General features: G+C 42.5%; 1 protein-coding gene and 1 long non-coding RNA gene across 12 annotated transcripts in view; one reads left to right on the top strand and one right to left on the bottom strand.

Moving 5' to 3' along the window:
• Positions 1-1,593, top strand: part of LOC130297749 (uncharacterized) — an 85,836-nt gene extending 84,243 nt beyond the window's left edge. The window contains exon 4 of the long non-coding RNA XR_008849671.1: positions 1,328-1,593. This is a non-coding gene — a long non-coding RNA (uncharacterized LOC130297749). The remainder of the gene's footprint in view (positions 1-1,327) is intronic.
• ANKFN1 (ankyrin repeat and fibronectin type III domain containing 1) overlaps positions 1-20,063 on the bottom strand; it is a 597,928-nt gene that overhangs the window by 34,362 nt on the left and 543,503 nt on the right. The window lies entirely within an intron of this gene.

Below are 20,063 nucleotides of genomic sequence, written 5' to 3'. Positions count from 1 at the left end.
AGAATAAACAAGTAATACAAATAACTTGACATTAGTAACATTACAAAGAAGCATAGCAGGTAGGACAGTTTCCTTGCAATACTTAAGTGGGCTGCTCTTCGATCTCGCATCATGGCACTTCCTAAGGTTTTCTTCGAGGTCACCGTGAACGACGAGCCTATCGGCCGTGTTATTATGGAGGTGAGATCAGATGTCATCCCAAAGACAGCAGATAACTTCATTCAGTTGTGCACTTGGGAAAAGGGATTGGGCTACAAGGGATCCACCTTCCACAGAATCATCACAAACTTCATGTGTCAGGGAGGAGGCTTAACTCATCACAATGGAACCGGTGGAAAGTCAATCTATGGAGCCAAGTTTCCACCCCGGACCTGGTATCTTGTCTATGGCCAATGCTGGACCTAACACTAAGGGTTCCCAGTTCATCTGCACTGCTAAAACTGAATGGCTGGACGGAAAGCATGTGGTGTTCGGCAAAGTCATAAAGATTTGTAAAGATGTTCATATGCCAAAATAGGGCATGTGAGGAGTGGTCAGGCTCAGCCTGGCCCCCTTGGGGAGCAAACAAATTCCCCATTGGGCCCCTGAAACTTCATGAGGCCACAGGCATATTTCAGATTTTTTTGGACCTGAGGAAGAGGGGAGCGTGTCCCTTCGCAACGCGTAGTCCCATTTTACTTTGAAAATAAAGTATGCCTTTACTTACTATCGGCTTGTGACATCCATTCTGCCCCACAGGTGAGCGCCGTAGCGGGATCATTTCTTCACTTCACTGAATGGCCATATAAATGCTTTAGATGCATTTTTTATAACTCAAGACATAGGAGAGATTTATCACAGAGTTGTTCTGTAAGTCATTTTTAACACATTAACCCCTTAAGGACTCAAAACAATTTACGTTTTTGCACTTTCGTTCTTTCCTCCTCACCTTTTAAAAATCATAACACGTTCAGTTTTGCACCTACAAACCCATATAAGGGCTTTTTTTAATCCTTTTTTTTTTCTTCACCAATTGTACTTTTTAATGACATTACTTATTTTATAACATAATCTGCGGCAAAACAAAACAAAAATATTTGTGGGGTGAAATTAGAAAAAAAAGCAATTTTGCTGCTTTTTAGGGCTTCCGTTTCTACGCAGTGCACCTTTCTGTAAAAATTACACATTATCTTTATTCTGTAGGTCTTTACGGTTACAGGGATATCCAATTTATGTAGGTTTTATATATTTTACTACTTTAAAAAATTATAACTACATGCATCAAAATGTGTATGTTTAAAATGGTCATCTTCTGACTCCTTTAACTTTTTTATTTTTCTGCATACAGGGCTATTGAGAGCTAAGAGCACCTCTGTCACAGGCAATGAGGGGGGTGACAATCGGAGAGTTGTATTTGCCTTCAGGAACAGCCCTTTGAATTCTACGATAACGGCAGCCATATTCAGTAACTGGCATTTGTTACTTTCTGACCCTGACCTAAGTGATACAGTGAAGAGCAGACCCATTGTTACTTTTAGGAAAAATGTCACTATCCAAGATTTTCTACAGAAAACATCCAAACAACATAAAAGAGATCGGAGGCAAGAATCCTGGTTAACCCCCACCCCCCCCCCCCCTTTCCAAAAGGAAATAAAAAATGTGGATCCTGCAGTATGAACATTAATTCTAGAATATGTGTATTGGGAGGATACACTATTACAGCGAAGGAATTAATAACTTGTCGCAGTATGTTTGTGGTCTACTTTATGCTTTGTCCTTGTGGCAATTTTTATATTGGGAAAACTGAGAGGCAATTGCGGATTAGAATCCGCGAACATGTATACTCTGTGAAAAAAGGAGGAGGATCCCCCGAGCATATGCGTACAGTAAATATGGGTAATTGCTCAGAGCTAAAATTTGGAGGAATTGAACTTGTCTCGTCCTACCGCAACAATGTGAACAAGAGGCAGGCTCTGCTACAAGCGGAGGCCAGATGGATTCAGCGCCTTGATGCGCAGGGTCCGCTTGGTTTAAATGTCAGATTAGACATGGCCCCATTTTTATAATTAAGTACTAGATGTTGATAGTGATTAGCACTATTTGATTTGGTGAAGGGATAGTAGAATACTATTTTGGTTATTTTCCTTTCTGCACCATTACGTCATTTTTGGTCACATGATTTCAGTCTCACCTGATAAAAATACCAGCGCAATGATGTTTCCATCAGGCCGGAAGAAGCGTTGATTGTAACATGAAACCGCTGGCAGTTGCCTGTTTTTCTGAGCGCTTTCAGCCTAGGCTGAGGATCCCCCGTCACCGAGGTGGTCCGAACTTGGAGGCCGCGAGACCCGTACTGGACGGTGAGTGCAGGCGATGTTTCTTGTGAATGTTAGGCAGAGAAGCAAGATCAAGGTCACAAGAGCAGGAGATCTGGTACACGGCAAGGCAATACAAAGGTACGCTTTCTCTAGGGCACAAGGCAACAAAGATCCGGCAGAGAACTGAGGAGGGTGGAGGAATTTATCAACAAGAAACAGGTGGTTACACTAATGAGCGTACTGGCCCTTTAAATCTTAAAGCTCCGGCGCGTGCACGTCCTAAGGGATGGGGACACTCACGCCAGAGCAGAGAGGCGGAAGCAGAGGCAGGGGAAACACCCGGAGAGTGACGGACTGGGGGTCGCATGCGGGTGCATCCCGCAATGCGAGTCCCAGCCCCGTCGGCAGCAGAAGGTAAGGGGACCATGCGCTCACGGCCAAGCTTGTAACAGGGGATCTTGGAGCGGATGTATTTGGATGAAAGCCACACCATGTCACCAGGAGAGAAGGACGGAGGAGGTCTTCTACCTTTATCCGCTTGCGCCTTCATGCGTGAAGAAGCCTGGGACAATGACTGTCGGGTCTGTTGCCAGATGGTGGAGAAGTCACGAACCAGCTCATCAACAGTAGGCAAACCGGAGGAGACTGGGAGAGGAAGAGGAGGACGGAGATGGAGTCCGTAGACAACAAAAAAGGTAGATGACCTCATGGACTCCTTGAGATTATATGAGAATTCAGCCCAGGGGAGAAGGTCGACCCAATCATCTTGGCGAGCTGAAACAAAATGCCGAAGATAAGACTCAAGCATTTGATTGACCATTTCCACCTGATCGTTGGACTGAGGGTGGTAGGCCGAAGAGAAGTCCAGATTGATGTCCAGACGGTTACAAATGGCTCGCCAGAACTTAGAGACAAACTGCACACCTCGATCCTAAACGATATGCTGTGGAAAACCATGTAAACGAAACACATGCGACAAGAAGTACTTCACCAGCTGTGGAGCAGAAGGAAGACCTGGTAGAGGAATGAAGTGAGCCATCTTGGAAAACCAATCTACCACGACCCAGATGACGGTGTTATTATGAGAAGGTGGCAGAACGGTGATGAAATCCATGGCGATATGGGACCAGGGAGTCTCTGGAATGAGTAGAGGCTGTAAGAGGCCTGCTGGTCATTGCCGAGGAGTTTTGTCATGGGCACAAGTTACATAGGACCGAACAAAATCAAACATCACGTTCAAGATGGGGCCACCAGTAGTGGCGGGAAATAAGATGTAGGGTCTTGCGTATTCCAGTATGTCCTGCTGTGAAAGAAGAATTACCCCATTTCAAGACCTTGCGTCTCAATCTGGTGGGCACAAAGGATTTTCCCGGAGGAATTTGCTGAATCTCGGCAGGAGCGGCAGGAATCAAACGGTCAGGAGGAATAATGTATCTAGGCGTGGAGTCCAAACCAATGACGTCAGAGGACCTGGAGAGAACATCAGCCTTGATGTTCTTATCTGCAGGACGGAAGTGAATGAAGAAGTTGAAACGGGAAAAGAGCAGTGACCATCTTGCCTGACGGGGGTTCAAACGCTGAGCAGATTGAAGGTATAGAAGATTCTTATGATCGGAGTAGATGCTGACCGGATGAGAAGAACCTTCCAGTAAATGTCGCCATTCCTCCAAAGCTAGCTTAATAGTGAGAAGTTCACGATCTCCAATGGAGTAATTCCTCTCAGCAGAAGAGAAAGTCTTGGAGAAGAACCCACAAGTTACATTCTTGCCCTTGGCGTTTTTCTGTGTGAGGACGGCACCCGCTCCAATAGAAGAGGCATCAACCTCCAACGCAAAGGGCCTCTCTGGATCAGGTCTTGTAAGCACGGGAGCGGAGGCAAACGCAGACTTTAAACGGGAGAAGGCCTCTTCAGCCTCTCGAGACCAGGACTTCGGATTGGATGCTTTTTTTGTGAGAGCTACAATAGGAGCAACCAAGGATGAAAAATGTGGAATAAACTGACGATAATAGTTAGCGAATCCCAGAAAGCATTGAATTGCAGGTAGGCCCGAGGGACGAGACCAATCCAAAACTGCAGATAACTTATCTGGATCCATCTGCAGGCCTTGATGAGAGGCAATGTAGCCAAGAAACGGAAGACTAAACTTTTCGAACAGGCATTTCTCCAATTTGGCGTAGAGATGATTCTTCCATAGTCTCTGAAGAACCAGGCGAACATGAGCACGATGCTCCTCCAAGTTGGAAGAGAAGATCAGGATGTCATCAAGGTATATGACAACACAGGTGTAAAGAAGATCACGGAAGATATCCTTAACAAACTCCTGGAAAACGGCTGGAGCATTGCAGAGACCAAAAAGGCATAACAAGATACTCAAAATGTCCGTCACGAGTATTGAAGGCCGTTTTCCATTCGTCACCCTTGCGGATACGAATGAGGTTATACGCACCGCGTAAGTCCAGCTTGGAGAAGACCTTGGCACCACGTAAACGGTCAAAAAGTTCTGAGATAAGAGGTAGAGGGTAACAGTTCTTGACCGTGATTTTGTTAAGTCCCCTGTAGTCAATGCATGGACGGAGTGAGCCATCCTTCTTCCCTACAAAGAAGAATCCTGCTCCAGCAGGAGAAGAGGACTTACGGATAAATCCTTTTTGGAGATTCTCCTGGATATACTCAGCCATGGCTTTGGTCTCAGGAACTGAAAGAGGATATATCCTCCCACGAGGAGGAGTGGTACCAGGCAGAAGATCAATAGGGCTGTCGTAAGGACGATGTGAAGGCAGAGATTCAGCCTGTTTCTTGCAGAAGACATCCGAGAAATCTTGGTAAGGTGGCGGCAGGCCAGGTAAAGGTGGAAGACCAGAAACAACTTTACGTAGAACAGGTTGGATGCAAGAATTTCGACAGGATTGTCCCCAGCAAATTATTTCTCCAGTCCTCCAATCCAGTTGCGGGGAATGGCGTTGCAGCCAAGGAAGACCAAGAAGAATCTCAGAAGTACAGTGTGGCAGAGCATAGAATTCAATCTTTTCTTTATGCGATACTCCCACCTGCATGACGAGAGATTCAGTACGGAAGTGAACCATACAGTCCAAATTTTGTCCATTTACAGAGGAGATGAAAAAGGGCTTGGCAAGCCGAGTAAGGGGAAGATGATACTTGTTGACTAAAGCCGCATCAATAAAATCACCTGCATATCTGGAGTCCAAAAATGCTGTAGCGCTGAAGGAAAACTTGGCTGAAGCAAAGACTTGTACAGGAATAGTTAAGCGTGGAGAAGTAGAATTCACACCCAGGGATGCCTCTCCCACATACCCTAGGTGCGGACGTACGGTACAGTCCTTGAGAAAGTGCTCCGGGCTAGCACAGTAAAAACACAAATTCTCATTGCTTCGGCGTGACCTCTCTTGCTGGGTAAGACGATGATGATCTCCTTGTATAACCTCTTTGGCAAGAGGCGCAAGAGACAGAAGAGGAGAACGTTGGGACACAGGTGTCAGGCGGGCAGATTCCCTCTCAAAGCGCAATTCCTCCTGCCTTTCGGCAAAACGCACATCAATGCGTGTGGCCAAGTGGGTAAGTTCAGACAAAGAAGATGGAGGATCTTGTGCGGCAAGGGCATCTTTAATCCTGCTTGACAGTCCTTTTTTAAATGTGGCACACAAGGCCTCTTCATTCCAGGCGAGTTCAAAGGCTATTTCAGAGGAACTGAACCGCATAGTCACCAATGGTAGAATCTCCTTGACAGAGATTCAGCAACGCTGTCTCAACTGAAGAGGCATGTGCGGGTTCTTCAAAGACACTGCGAAATTCAGCCGAGAATGCGGACAAATTGGAGGATACTGGATCACCACAGTCCCAAAGGGGTGTAGCCCAAGCCCGGGCTTTTCCAGAAAGTAGACTAATGACAAAGGCCACCTTACTACGTTCAGTTGGAAACAGTTCAGACATGAGCTCCAAATGCATAGAGCACTGTGTAACAAAGCCTCTGCATGACTTGGAATCCCCATCATACTTGGAAGGCAAAGGCAGGTGCAGCTGGGAGCCAGGAGAGACTGCAGGAGCTGGAAGAGGGAGTGGGCCAGATTAAGGTACCTGCTGCTGTTGCAAGGCCAAAAGCTGTTGCATCATGGCTGCAAGTTGAGAAAATTGCTGTGCCTGTCGGGACAACTGCTGTGAGTGACGTATCACAACGGAGGAAAGATCTGCAACTTCAGGCAGGGGTTCCTCAGCAGGATCCATGGCCGGATCTTATTGTAATACTCGCGTTTCTGAAGACAAGACTCCGGTGTATGTGGATCCGCTGGACCTGTGTGGCAGATGACTCAGACCATGCCAGGGAACGGAGTCTAAGGTGCCGCTGGTCTTCACCAGAGCCTGCCGCAAAGCAGGATGGGCTTGCTGCTGCAGGCGACACCCAGGTCGTAACCCCCAGCAACGGCTCGACCACACAGGTGGCTGAGGAGATGCGAAGCACAGAAGGAATAAGAAAACTCGTAGTCAGGAAAGCTGTAGGTCAGGGCAGGCGGCACAGTAGCGTAGGCGGGACGTGGCAGAAGTTCATTAGGCAGGCGGCAGAGAAGCAAGGTCAAGGTCACAAGAGCAGGAGATCTCGTACACGGCAAGGCAATACAATGGAACGCTTTCTCTAGGGCACAAGGCAACAAAGATCCGGCAGAGAACTGAGGAGGGTGGAGGAATTTATCAACAAGACACAGGTGGTTACACTAATGAGCGTACTGGCCCTTTAAATCTTAAAGCTCCGGCGCGTGCACGTCCTAAAGGATGAGGACACTCGCGCCAGAGCAGAGAGGCGGAAGCAGCGGCAGGGGAAACACCCGGAGAGTGACGGACTGGGGGTCGCATGCGGGTGCATCCCGCAATGCGAGTCCCAGCCCCGTCGGCAGCAGAAGGTAAGGGGACCATGCGCTCACGGCCAGCGTGTGAGGCAGGAGCGCATAGCGTAATACATAACATAGCGTAATTATGTAACATTAATGCTTATGAAGAAATATAAAATCCCATCCCTTCCCCAATATCGCGCCACACCCCTACCCCTTAATTCCCTGGTTGAACTTGATGGACATATGTCTTTTTTTGACCGTACTAACTATGTAACTATATAACTATGTAATACTGTTTCAGTATATGGCCTTTTTTGTAGGAGTACAGTTCTCATCCACTAATGTAATGCAATTCCCAAGTTATTCTACAATCTTAAGTTCACAATTTTTTTACTTTTAGATTTAGAGAAATTCTCAAATGCCAACTGTAAAACATAATTAAAAATAGAATATTTCTAAAGAAAGACAGGAAACAAAAAATATTTTCACACATCGTGGTAAATGTAATTTAAGAAATGTGCCAGAAATGGTCTTATAGGACTTCCACCGCATCCATTAAGACACTAAGACACTTTTTAGACACTTTTGAACCTCGTTTTAGAAAAGGGTTTGGCTTATTGGGGAAAGGAACGTGATTTAGATGTGACAAAAAAAATGCAACAAAATTTTCACACCATTTTTGCCTAAAGTAAGCCTAATGCTTTATTTAGACTTAGACTATATACTTTACAGAGGACTAAGGTTCATCAAATTCAGCCACCATGATGAATCTGGTGCATTTGAACACTATGTCTACATTTACAAGATTAGGGTTACGTTCACCTCTGTACTACACACACATACCTTTGTGGTATACCCCAAACATATGTACTAAAAGAAGACGACTAATTGGCTCGATGTTGCATACTTTTTTTTATCATATACTGCTATACATTTGTATGCATTTTCATACATTTAATTTGTTGTGATGTCACATAGAGGGAGATCACACCCCTGGTCCAGTGCTGTCTGTGTGTGCCACACTGATGAAGGTCCTTAAAGTGGAGATTTGGTGTGTTGTTTCATCAGGGAAAGAAAACCGTTAGTAACCATTACATGGGTCATACTGTTGTGCCCACATGGCACCCATTGTCTCTAAACGGAGTCATCCTGCTATAAGGTTTTTTGGCACATAGCACAGATATATTTCAGATATAGAAATAGTTTGGCTGTAATCCCTAGCACAGATTATCTCCATTCACTAATTTCATAGCTATTTATTGTGATTGAAAAATGGGTCTGTCTGGGAAGTCTGGGGGAAAGCAAAAAATGAGACATTAACCTCTTTGCTCTAAAGGGGAAAACATTCCTTTCTGATCCCATATGGTAACAGGATCATATACAATGTAAAATATTTGATGCAACAGCCAATAACAACTGCTTGCATGTAAGGTGCAAAACTGTGGAGGCCTGTGATCAACTGTAGTTTCTGAAATGACTCGTCCATGTCTGATACGAAAGATTAAACTTTTTTGAGCTTTGGTTTGGTTGCTGGCTACGTCCTAGCTATCTGGGCTGGTCAGCTGACCATGCTGAGATCACACCTTTGTAACTGGCTATTTAAACCTGCAGTGTGCTCCTAGTCCTCGCCAGTGAAAGACTTTGTTTAGTAATCAGCCGTCTTATAGTGTTTCTGACTTCAGGGTTTGATCTTTATTGTTTTGACAATGCTGCCCTAGCACTTAGCAGGGAGAGTTTGTCATCATGGTTGTTGATCCGTCACTTAGGGCGGATAGGCAATAGGTAGGGACAGTATCTGTGCTTGAATTAGGGCTTCCCTGTTCCCTGCCCATACATGAGTTTCATGGGAATATCCTGTTATTACTGCAGTGCCGGTGGGAAACACGGGAGAAGTATCACTGGAGCTGTGGGAGATGCATTGGTAAGTAAAGGTATTTTTATAATAATTTTTTTCCAACTCTTAAACAATTACCTGGAAATTCCATACAACTTTTTTCAGCCTGAAAAAGGTGGCTTGTTCCCCAAACTTATTGTATAGATACATGTGAAAGCCATAACATTTTTTGGAGATGCCTCTGTTAATGACAATTGGTGGTGCTTTTTATTTTGACTTACTGTGTATCAGGAAAGGATTCTCATTGTGGTGGTCCAAATGGTCTATAAAAGGTTTTTTATATATGGATGAGGGTGATATAAAAATAAAAAAGTGATACTCACCTTCCCCGATCCCCCCAGATGCCATTCTGATGGTTTCCAGTTCCTGCTTGTCACTACTTCTTTTTGGTTCCCCAGCGTTGCCTCATCCCCTCCTGAACTGCCCCATTGGCCAATCATTGACTGAGGCAGGACACCACTGTGACAGTGGGGCAGTTTCTGCCATCAGAAAGGCAGCTGCAGGAAATTGGACTAGGCGATTATGATTTTTTTTTTAACACCACCTCAGTCATATATAAAAAAAATTATCTATCTCTGGAAAACCCATGTATCTACAAGCCAAAAGAATTTTAGGGAACCCAAGGTTTGTTTTTTTCCCCTGTTCTAGCAAAGTAGCAGAAAGTAGGCGACAGACAAAATCCATCTTATTATAAGTTATTTCTGAAATGCCCCAGGACCTGTTGTATTACTCACAAACCTTAAAAAAAGTTTACATGGGACTATAATAATAGTATAAAAATATTATTTTTTATTAGTGCACAAAAAAAATTAAAATCAAGAAAAGTACACAAAAAGGACGAACACCCCCAGAAGAAGGTAATTTTTACAGAAACACATGTAAAGGCTGGGGCCCATGTGGCTCCCTAGCAGATGATGCCGTTGGTGCATGCACTACACTTCGTGGCCTATATTTGTGGGCACTTTGCCCTTTTTTATTGCCTTTGCCTGTATTATGCAGTATAGTGCTATACTACAGATCCCATATTCTATGTGCAAGGTATTTGTTTATGTAGCCTTGACCATTTTTTATATATATTGACGTACTAGTATATGGTTATACTGCTAGAGATTACCACGCAAGCACATATCATCAGTTGTTGTGTTTGTCCTTTTTATGTACTTTAATGATTTTGTTCCCTTTTTTCAGTGTACCAATAATTGCACTTTTATACTATTAAAGTTCCATGCCACACCTAACACCAAATAATTTTTTAAAGAAAAAGTATATTTTATTAAAGCACGAATAACAATAAAAAAAAAAAAACATTAATAGACAAAGCATGTAGGCACTAGTGTTGAGCGCGAATATTCGTAATGCAAATTTTTATCGTGAATATCGGCAATTCGCGATTTCGGGAATATTTAGAATATAGTGCTATTTATTCGTAATGATGAATATTCGTTTTTTATTTATTTTATTTTTTTCACATGCAAATTTTTATGCAAATTTTCCATGTGAATTTTCATTTTTGCTTTTTTTTCACATGAGAATTTTTATGTGAATTTTTCATGCGGATTTTTGCATGGAAAAGAAGTGAATGAACATAGCGTATATGCATATTTTGTGAATATAGGACAAATAATCATCAATATATTCGTGAAATATCGCGAGTTCGAATATGGCCCCTGCTGCTCATCACTAGTAGGCACTAGGAAACACACAAATGGACAAGAGACAGGTAAAAAGCTGAGGAAGCTGTTCAATAAGCAAAAAAAAGTTCCATGTAAAAGTTTTGTAGGCTTGTGTGTTTTTCTTTTTGGGTTACACTATATATTTTTTTGTTACTGGTGGCCTAGGAGTAATTTAATAAGTGTGATATCTTCGCATTCTCCATACAGTTTGGCAATCTGACTATTGCAAAAATAGGTTGGTTGGTTGCTGAATGTAGAAAATTTCTAAAGAAAGATTTTTATTTTTAGCTCCTATCTATTAATAGTTTATATATATATATATATATATATATATATATATATATATATATATATATATATATAACTATCACATGGCTGAATTCAGAACTCAAATTCTCTGCTGGCAGTGCTGACATTTATACCTTGTTCACCTGTCCATAGGGCCCCTTTTCCCTTGTAATTTGTCTGCGCCATATACTATGTGTTCTACCAGTTGACATGCCATTTGAGCTGCAGTAAAGCTGGCGACACTACTGAACACTGTACATTTTCATAAGTGCTGCTAAACAGAAGTGGGGTCAGGTTTCCTAATGTAAACCGTAATATTATGGCAGGGGAAATATAGTCTTCATGGCCGGAGTATTTGATGAGAACAGCTGAAAGGCATTAATAGAGCGAAGGTTTCATTTGCTGAAATGAGAACTTTTTCTTTTTAAATTAGCATTAATAATAACACAAACATCGCTCTTACCATCTGTGTTATTAGGTGTCATGTCATTAAATAGTTAATTTGCTTAATTTTCTTATTAGAGGCTGTGTTTTGACCCCTGCGGTTCTAAAAGGCGAATATTTAGAAAACTGTGGAAAATACGCCTTTGCAACTATTTATAACTAGAATGATGACTCACGCCACCAGCGAAAGCATCTTGACCACAAGTACGCAGAGATTTCAGGCAGGCATCTAGTAAAAACAAAATGGGCTTACACACATATATATGTATATGCTGTATCCTGCTAGAATTCCACAATGATGGGATTGAGTAACTGGGAGTCCAATAAACCCTGAAGCAGTTGCAAGAGGACATTACCAAACCTGAAGGAGCTCACTGTTCTACCTAGACTACATCCCCAAGGCACCACTGTATTTTTAGTGTGTGGCTGAATGATGTCTCTATGTGCACTGAACGCACAGGACTTAAGCGACTACAGGGCCCTCCTGCATAGTCACAAAACCAAGTAGCTTAGTTTTACAGGGTCCATGACTTACAGCACTAGGTGTATAAATCTTTCAAATTACATCTGTGTCTCCAGTGTTTAACTCTGCTTAAGTACACAGAAGGGGGTATATTAAAAAAAGTAAAAGAAATCATATACACAGAAATATATATATATATATATATTTATATATATATATATATATATATAGAAAAAATTGTATACTTTTAGTGTTCTGTCTGCCACTGCCATTGTATGGTGGATCCGTAAAGCACCTTCATCCCCTAGTATTAATGTTCCTTGCAGGAATACCTTGTGTAGTTCCCAATTTTAGACTGGTCCATAAAGGAGATAGTAAATCCAATGGTGTGCCTCCAAAACAAGAAGTGGGCCTCCTTTTCTAATAAGTGTCCAGCCAGTGCAACCAACAACCTCCTCCCCCTATTATATCTAGATTAATTGCCAATGCTGTCACTTTTTCTTCTATATAGTAATCTACGTAGTTTACCCAGTGGCTGTGGCTAATGGCCGAAATTACGTCTTGTATCGGAACAGCAGGGCCCGTTATCTCCACCCATGGGCCCCTAGCTTTTGAAGGACTCTCTGCCCATTGCAAGGCCCCACTCACCCACCAGAAGAAGACAATGTGTCCTTGTCATAGAAATAGGTGACATTTTAAGAAAAATGTACATTATCAATTCACTACTAATGTCATCTGTAATTCGATTTCCCTGTGTAAATACGCGAGAAAGATCAATTCTATCCATGTTCACTAAAATTTAAAGAGGATATCACAACATTTTTTATTATCCACCTGAAGCTCACTCCATCTGTCTTCTGGCTAACTGGTGCAAGTCTTGCTGGGAGTGACCTGTTATTTCCTCCTGTAGCTGAAGTTCAGCATCTGCAACCTTGAGCAGTACAAAGGGTGAAAACCAGCAGAATGCCAAGATTCTACTCCCAAGTTTAGCCCAAAGTCAAACCAGTTGGTGGCACAGTGGGACCACCCATTGGGATGTTGCAGTGACATTACTGCTATCTGCAACTTAGGGCTGTTACACAGTGCGAGCCGCTACTGTTTAAAGAGTCTACACGTTCCCTATGTGTGGCCAACGACCAATGACTTTCAAGGGGGTCAAAATGACCCTATTAGTCATTGGCTTATTGTTGGCCCTATTAAATAGTGTAATAGGACCCTGTGTCACTTCATAGACATGGTATCCTTCGTTGTTAGGACTTGTACTGCATTTAAGGACTGTACTACTACTGTATATCTTACAACCTTCTTACAGACTACTTGATGGGACTTTGTTTTGCTATAGAGCCAGAGGCGGACTGACCAGCCAGTCCGATTGGACGTTGTCCGAGGGCCTGGCTGGGTACAGGGCCTGCCGCTGCCGCCGCCGCCGCCCCTGAGGATCCAGGACACTTGTCCCGGATCCCCAGCAGACAGTGCTCCTTTCTCCTGGGGCACATCAACACTCTTTGACAAAAACATATGCTTATCTACAGTATTTAAAGAACACTTCTTTCATATTATTACTTTCTGGCAATTACAGAAAGAATGGTCTTAGGAAAAAATAATTAAAAATAATTTTAAAAAACTCTACTTTATTATTGAAAGGATCCAGGACACAAAAATGTGACTACTGGAAAAATTGAATTGCAAATAACGTTGTTTTTTTTAGTTTTTGTTTTTTTGTTATCTTATTTTCACTGTCTTTGTTATTATCAAAACATAAAGACTCCTAAAAAATGGTTACAAAAATAAAGCACTATGTGTCACAATGGGGGGGAATTAAAATACAGGAATAGCCAAACAAATAAACTATAGTTGTTTAACCATTCTATGATACAACAAAGGGGTTAAGTAACTGATAAATGGTGCTTTATTGTAATCTTTTATAGACGTTTTAGGCTCAAACTTTGTCTACTAACTGACAAGAACAGTAGTCTGAGGACATGCTATGATAAGATATGCAGATAATATTCTTATCTAGTTTTTTGTTTTTATTTACTAAGAAAAGTAGCAATTGTTCGTTCTGTCTGGAATAAGACTAATTTCTAAAAACCCTCAACAAAAATGAGTCCTTAAGGCCAGTTTACCCAGACTGTAAATAATGGGGCACTGCCAGGAGTTTCTACTAGCGGAGCCCTTTCCCCAGATCTTCATCTGTCTGTAGAGTGATTTTAGCTCCTTACCCAAGTGTGTTCCTTCTTAATGGAGATCTGTCTGTAAAACAGAAACTCTTTTCAGCATCGAGCAAACTCCTATTTGTCTTCACGCTGTAGCATTTTTTTTTTTTCTGTCGAGAGAACCCACGCTGAAATGAGTTAATGGGCTGTGGAGCCTTTCAGACAGTTATAGGTATAAAGGATTAAGTATCAGGATCATATTGTTGCTGTGTAATGTGTCAATGGGAAAAATATTCCACTTTCTGGAGCCTGTAATAACTTGTTAAATCAAGTTTCAAGGCTCTTTCTTCACATGTAGCAATACTGAAACAGTGACGTGTGTTATCAGTCCTAGGTTAGAACTTTCTGAAACAACGAATTTCAGGGGAAAATTCTACACGGACTAAAGGGAAATGAAAAAAGGTTTAGTAAAAAGATGGTAAGAGAAATGTTAGGATGATGTCAGAAATTCTTACTTTATTATCTTAAGTTAAAGAGAATATTTGCTCATTTTTTTGTAGCGGTTCCTAAAAATTTTTGAGAATTTGGGATTTATTTACGTAATCCAAACTGCGGTCCTACAAGTTGGGTTCTAAGCACCATGAATCCTCGTTCTGCCCTGTGGTGTCAAATAATGCAATTTCAAAATAAAAAAACATATTTAAGTAAATAAATACTTAAGCGGCATGCCTCATCCTCTCCCTAACCCACCCTGCTCCGTATGATTGTCATATAGGACTCCATGCTGAGAGCTGGTCCGGACGGAAAGGAGGTCTGCCACTGCAATTCGGTTGGCATCTCCAATTGATTGGCTGGATTAGAAAACAAAGGCAATATAAGTATGCAAACTGCGGAACCCAGCGCTCGCAGTGAGGGGCACATGTCTACTGATATACAGAACCCGTTCCATTCATTTCTATGGGAGCGCCGAAAAGACCCGAGAGCTGTATTTGGGTCTTTTTGGCGCTACAATAGGAATGAGTGGAGCGAGTACCGGCTGCAGCACTGAGCGCCAAGTACTATCTCAGTGATAATGGGGAGGCTCCAGCTGTCATAGCCCCCAAGATCAGCTACTTATCCCCTATCCTATGTACAGGGGATAAGTTATTTTTTGGTGGAGATCTCCTTTAAGCTCTGTTCACATTCTGTGTATCTTCCATAACAGCAATATGTTAAAAGGTTCACCTTGCAAATATCACAACTAAAGCCTGCTATGTATGCAGTAGTTCAGAATATGCTTTTTTAATAATGTTTAGATTAGCTTTTTATTCATACCTTTGTTTATGGATAATATCTTTTACTTTGTACTGACCTAACTATCTTTCTCACACTCCTGTCTTAGAAACAGTATATATGTAATATTAGGACCTCTTGTACCACCAAGATATTGGCAACAGTATATACTGGGTTATAGTGCAAGTAAACCGCTTTTAAACAATGGGTTACTCACCTCTGGGCAATGGAGACGGGGGGCCAGCTTGTCGAGCTCCCCTGCTTCCTCAATATTTCCCACCCTGCCCGCCCCCTTTCTGAATATACAAACATCTTCACTCTCACTCCCAAATCCCCCCCCCCCCTTCCGCAGGCTCTCACATCGTCGTGACGTGAGAGTGAAGATGTTTGCATATTCAGGAAGGGCAGAGCAGAGCGGGGAATATTGAGGAAGCAGGGGAGCACGACAAGCCGGCTTCCCGCCTGCATTGCACAGAGCTGCAATAGGAATAAAAGTGTAAATGGCCAAATTAGGGAATACATATTCGATAAATATGAATAACCCTTTGTTCGCACTAGGGGGGAGATTTATTAAAACTTGGCCAGAGGAAAAGTTGCTGAGTTGCCCATAGCAGCCAATCAGATAGTTTTTTTCATTTTTCAGAAGCCTATTAAAAAATGAAGCAATCTGATTGGTCGCTATGGGCAACTCAGCAACTTTTCCTCTGGACAGGTTTTGGTAAACCTCCCCCTTATTCCTGTAAGTTGTGAGGCAGGGCTTCCATTGATTGGACTTGTTTATCCAGCACATCCCACAAACTCTTAATGAAATTGTGATCTGGTCAATCTGAAATCCAAGTCAACACCTTGACCTCTTTGTAATTTTCCTCCAAAACATTCCTGTAAAAATGTTGTAGTGTGAAAGGACACATTATCCTGCTGAAAGAGGTCACTACCATCAGGGAAAACTATCATCAAAAAGGGTGCATTTGGCCTGTAACAATGTTTAAATAGGTGGTATGCTGAAGCGTAGCTTATAGCTTCTGGGCCCCTATGCAAAATCTGCAACAGGGCCCCATGTGCCAATTAATATAAGTGGTCTCTTATGGGGTAGATGTGTTTTGGGGCCCCCTTAGGCACCAGGGTATCTTGGTGACATCTATTTTCACAAGTAGGCAACACACAAAGCCCTGCCCAATCTGTGTGATAAAAAAAGGGATTTTGTAGACCAGGCCACCTTTTTCGATTGTTCCATGGTCCAATTCTGATGCTCATGTCCACCCCTGAAAGTAACTAAAATGGACACAAGGGTCTTCATGGAGACACTCACTGGTCTGACCCCTTTCTACCATAGCCACTATTAACTTTTAAGTTATTTGTGGTACAGCAGCGCCTCTGCCGAGATTGGCCCAGATGGGCTAGCCTTTGCTCCCCACAATCATGAACCAATGATCTTTGGGCTCTAATGACCCTGTTGTCAGTTCGCCAGTTTTCCTTTATTAGACCAATTTTTGTGGACACTGACCAATGCATATCAGAAACATCCAACAGGCCCTACCATTTGGAAAGACTCTAGACATCACAATTTTGTAATTTTTCATAATTACTCAGAACCTTACATTTGCCCATTTTCATGCTTTAAAAAATATCAACTTCAATAACTCACGGGTCACTTTGTCCGAAATTATAAATGTTATTCACATCATCTGTCAGTGGCTTTAATGTTATGGATGAAACACATAGGGTATTGTAGTTTCCGCTTTAAACAGTATGGTGGGCATTTATCAAGTCCGGCTTCTCCACTGCCAGTCTAAATGAATGCTCCGCCAGCGCATGGTGATAAATGCCCTCCTAAATCTTTAAAGGTGTACTCCCCCCCCTAGACATCTTATCCCCTATCCAAAGGATAAGGGATAAGATGTCTGATGGTGGGGGTCCCACTGCTGGGGACCCCTGCGATCTTGGCTGTGGCACTCCACAGCCGGATGACTGGTGATGCAGGGCAGAGGCTCGTGATGTCACAGCCACGCCCTGCTCATGACATCATGGCCACGCCCCCTCAATGCAAGTCTATGGTAGGGGGCATGACGGCCGTCATGCCCCCTCTCATAGACTTGCATTGAGGGGGCGTGGTCGTGACTTCACGAGCAGGGTGCAGCCATGGCATCACAAGCCTCTGGCGCTGCAACTGATGCTCTAAACAAATGCCGGGTGCGCAGAGAGATCGCGGGGATCCCCAACGGCAGGACCCCCGTGATCAGACATCCTATCCCCTATCCTTTGTATAGGGGATAATATGTCTAGGGGCAGAGTACCCCTTTTAGGTGGCCAATGTCAAACTCCCTCGGTTAGCCATTCAATGACAAATTATTGGGTAGATGCTTGTGTTTCCTTACATTCCTGTCAATTGCTTTATTATGACATTACAAAGAAGAAGAAAAAACAAGACAAGTCCTTACATAGAAAAGAAAGGGAGAGGAAAAAAAAAACTAAACCACAAACCTCCAGAACATTTACAGCTAAATCCAGTGACCTATTTAAACCACATCAAGGAATGTAAAAGCAAACAACTTGAGGTGCACAGAACCATGTACAAACTGTGTAGAAATCCCAACTTCTCCTCAAATCTAAATAAGCAAACACCTATTCTTAACCAGGAGCCCATTTTACTTCTTCTCGAATTAAAGTAGATCACTGAAGCAAATCCATGGGACATTATTTTAGCTTCCAAGACGAATCGTCGCTTTTTTTTTCATGCTCTGCTCCAAAACCATAGACGTCCAAAGTAAGTTGAATGCGCTCACACTTATTCCACCACCTGTCTGGAACTGTTTAGATGGGAGGGTTTTCGTTTAGTGGTTTTCTGGTTAAATTGACTTAGTGGTAAATTGGGCTGCTTTGAAGTGGCGAAGCCTGTAACATTTACTGTATACACTACAGCTACCCACTGTTATTCTTCATTAGTGTATTGCTGGATGAGATGGGAGGTTTGAGGGAAATTAGAGGATTAAGGTCTATGCGCACTAAACTACCACTATATAAATCATATTGATAGAATACAAAGATGAGGTCAGAAGAAAAAAACACATATATGACGTTTTGCTGAATCCATAAAAGCCGCTGAAGGGCAACATTTTCCAAAACATTTTTTACTTGGTTTCGTCCATAACCTGCAGGTTGGTGACCACAATGCATTACTTATTTACACTACAAGCATTTTACTTTCTGTTTTTTTTGTTTTGTTTGTTTTTTGCCATTTAGCACCTACAGTAGTCAAGACAATTTGAACACATACAAATAAAACCTAAGGGTGCATTCCCACGTGGCGTATTTTGCTGCGTATTTGCTGCGTATTTGGTGCTGTGTATTTTCCTACCCATTGACTTCAACAGAGAAAATAAAATACGCAGCAGCAAATACGCAGCAAATACGCCGTGTGGGAATGTACCCTAAATGATAAAAAAATAAGATGTTAAAAAAACTCATACCCAAATATTTTTCTGAAAAAACTGTGGGCACCCAGCTTAAAGTCAAAACGGATGAAATGGAGAAAGAAAAGATTTAATACCCCTTACTGTATGTCTACGACTTTACACATAGCTTTGATAGTAGGCCCTTTGGGGCCCTGAATCGGTTAGATCAAGCATAGGCAATAATGGGTTAACCACTGAAAATAATCAATATGAAATGATGTCCTTGACTTCCAAACAGACTGATCACTTCCCAAGGTATTCCAAAGGTCCTCAACAAGTCCTGTAGTAGGCTAATTCTATAAGTCCAGTACAATCTGACCAGCAAGGACCATACACAACTACTGCTTCATTAAACCTCCTTGGGAACAAGGGGCTCTGGACAACTGGGCTATTATACATTTATCTTGGGATATCAACTCTAACTTGTAAAAATCCATAGCCCTCCCATTAGATTTATTTTGTGTTAATACTTAGTTTAAGTATTTGGGGATGTTCGTATTTGACATCCCAATGGAGAATCCAACACTTAAAGGGGTATTCCAGCTTTATACATCTTATCCCATATCCAAAGGATAGGGGGATAAGATGTATGATCATAGGGGTCCCACCGCTGGGGACCTCCGGCATCTCTGTGCAGCCCACCGGCATTCTGTGCCGGGCGCTGCCTCTGAGACGGGGACGTGACCCATAGTGATGTCATTCCACACCCCCTCCATTCATGTCTATGGGAGGGGGCATGACGGAGGGGATAAGATCACACATCTTATCTCCCATCCTTTGGATAGGGGATAAGATTTATAAAGCCGAAATACCCATTTAATTGAATCCCTCTGTTTCAAATTAATCTATGCCTAAAATAATGAAGGGTAAAACCAAGAATTAAAGTGGATCTGAAAGTAGGATGTAAGGACATGACTGTTTAGGGCTTTTAACCCTAAATCTGTTCATAACTCTCATTAGTTAATTGATCCCTCCAGTGCCGAGATATCAGAGTTCACAAAGACCTGGAAATTAATCTTTGGAGTCCACTGGGTGTTCCCTTTGGCTGCTAGAGTTCATTAAAGTTTCGCCCTTTCACCAGTTAGTCCCCTCTGTGTGCTGGTCACCTCCTCTGCCCTCCTGATTGACAGGGGAATGACTAACTGGTGAGAGGGCCAAATTTGCTCGGTTTTAGCAGCTGAGGGGAATGGCCAGGGGGCTCCAAATCCTAATTAGCTCATCTTTTTAACTCTAATTTATCGACACTGGAGGGGTCAATTACCTAAAAGGTATATACGGTTAC

The sequence above is a fragment of the Hyla sarda genome, chromosome 13, assembly GCF_029499605.1.
Source record: "Hyla sarda isolate aHylSar1 chromosome 13, aHylSar1.hap1, whole genome shotgun sequence".
Taxonomy (NCBI): Eukaryota; Metazoa; Chordata; class Amphibia; order Anura; family Hylidae; genus Hyla; species Hyla sarda.
The sequence above is the reverse complement of the archived record's forward strand: the minus strand, read 5'-3'. Positions and strand labels throughout refer to the sequence as shown.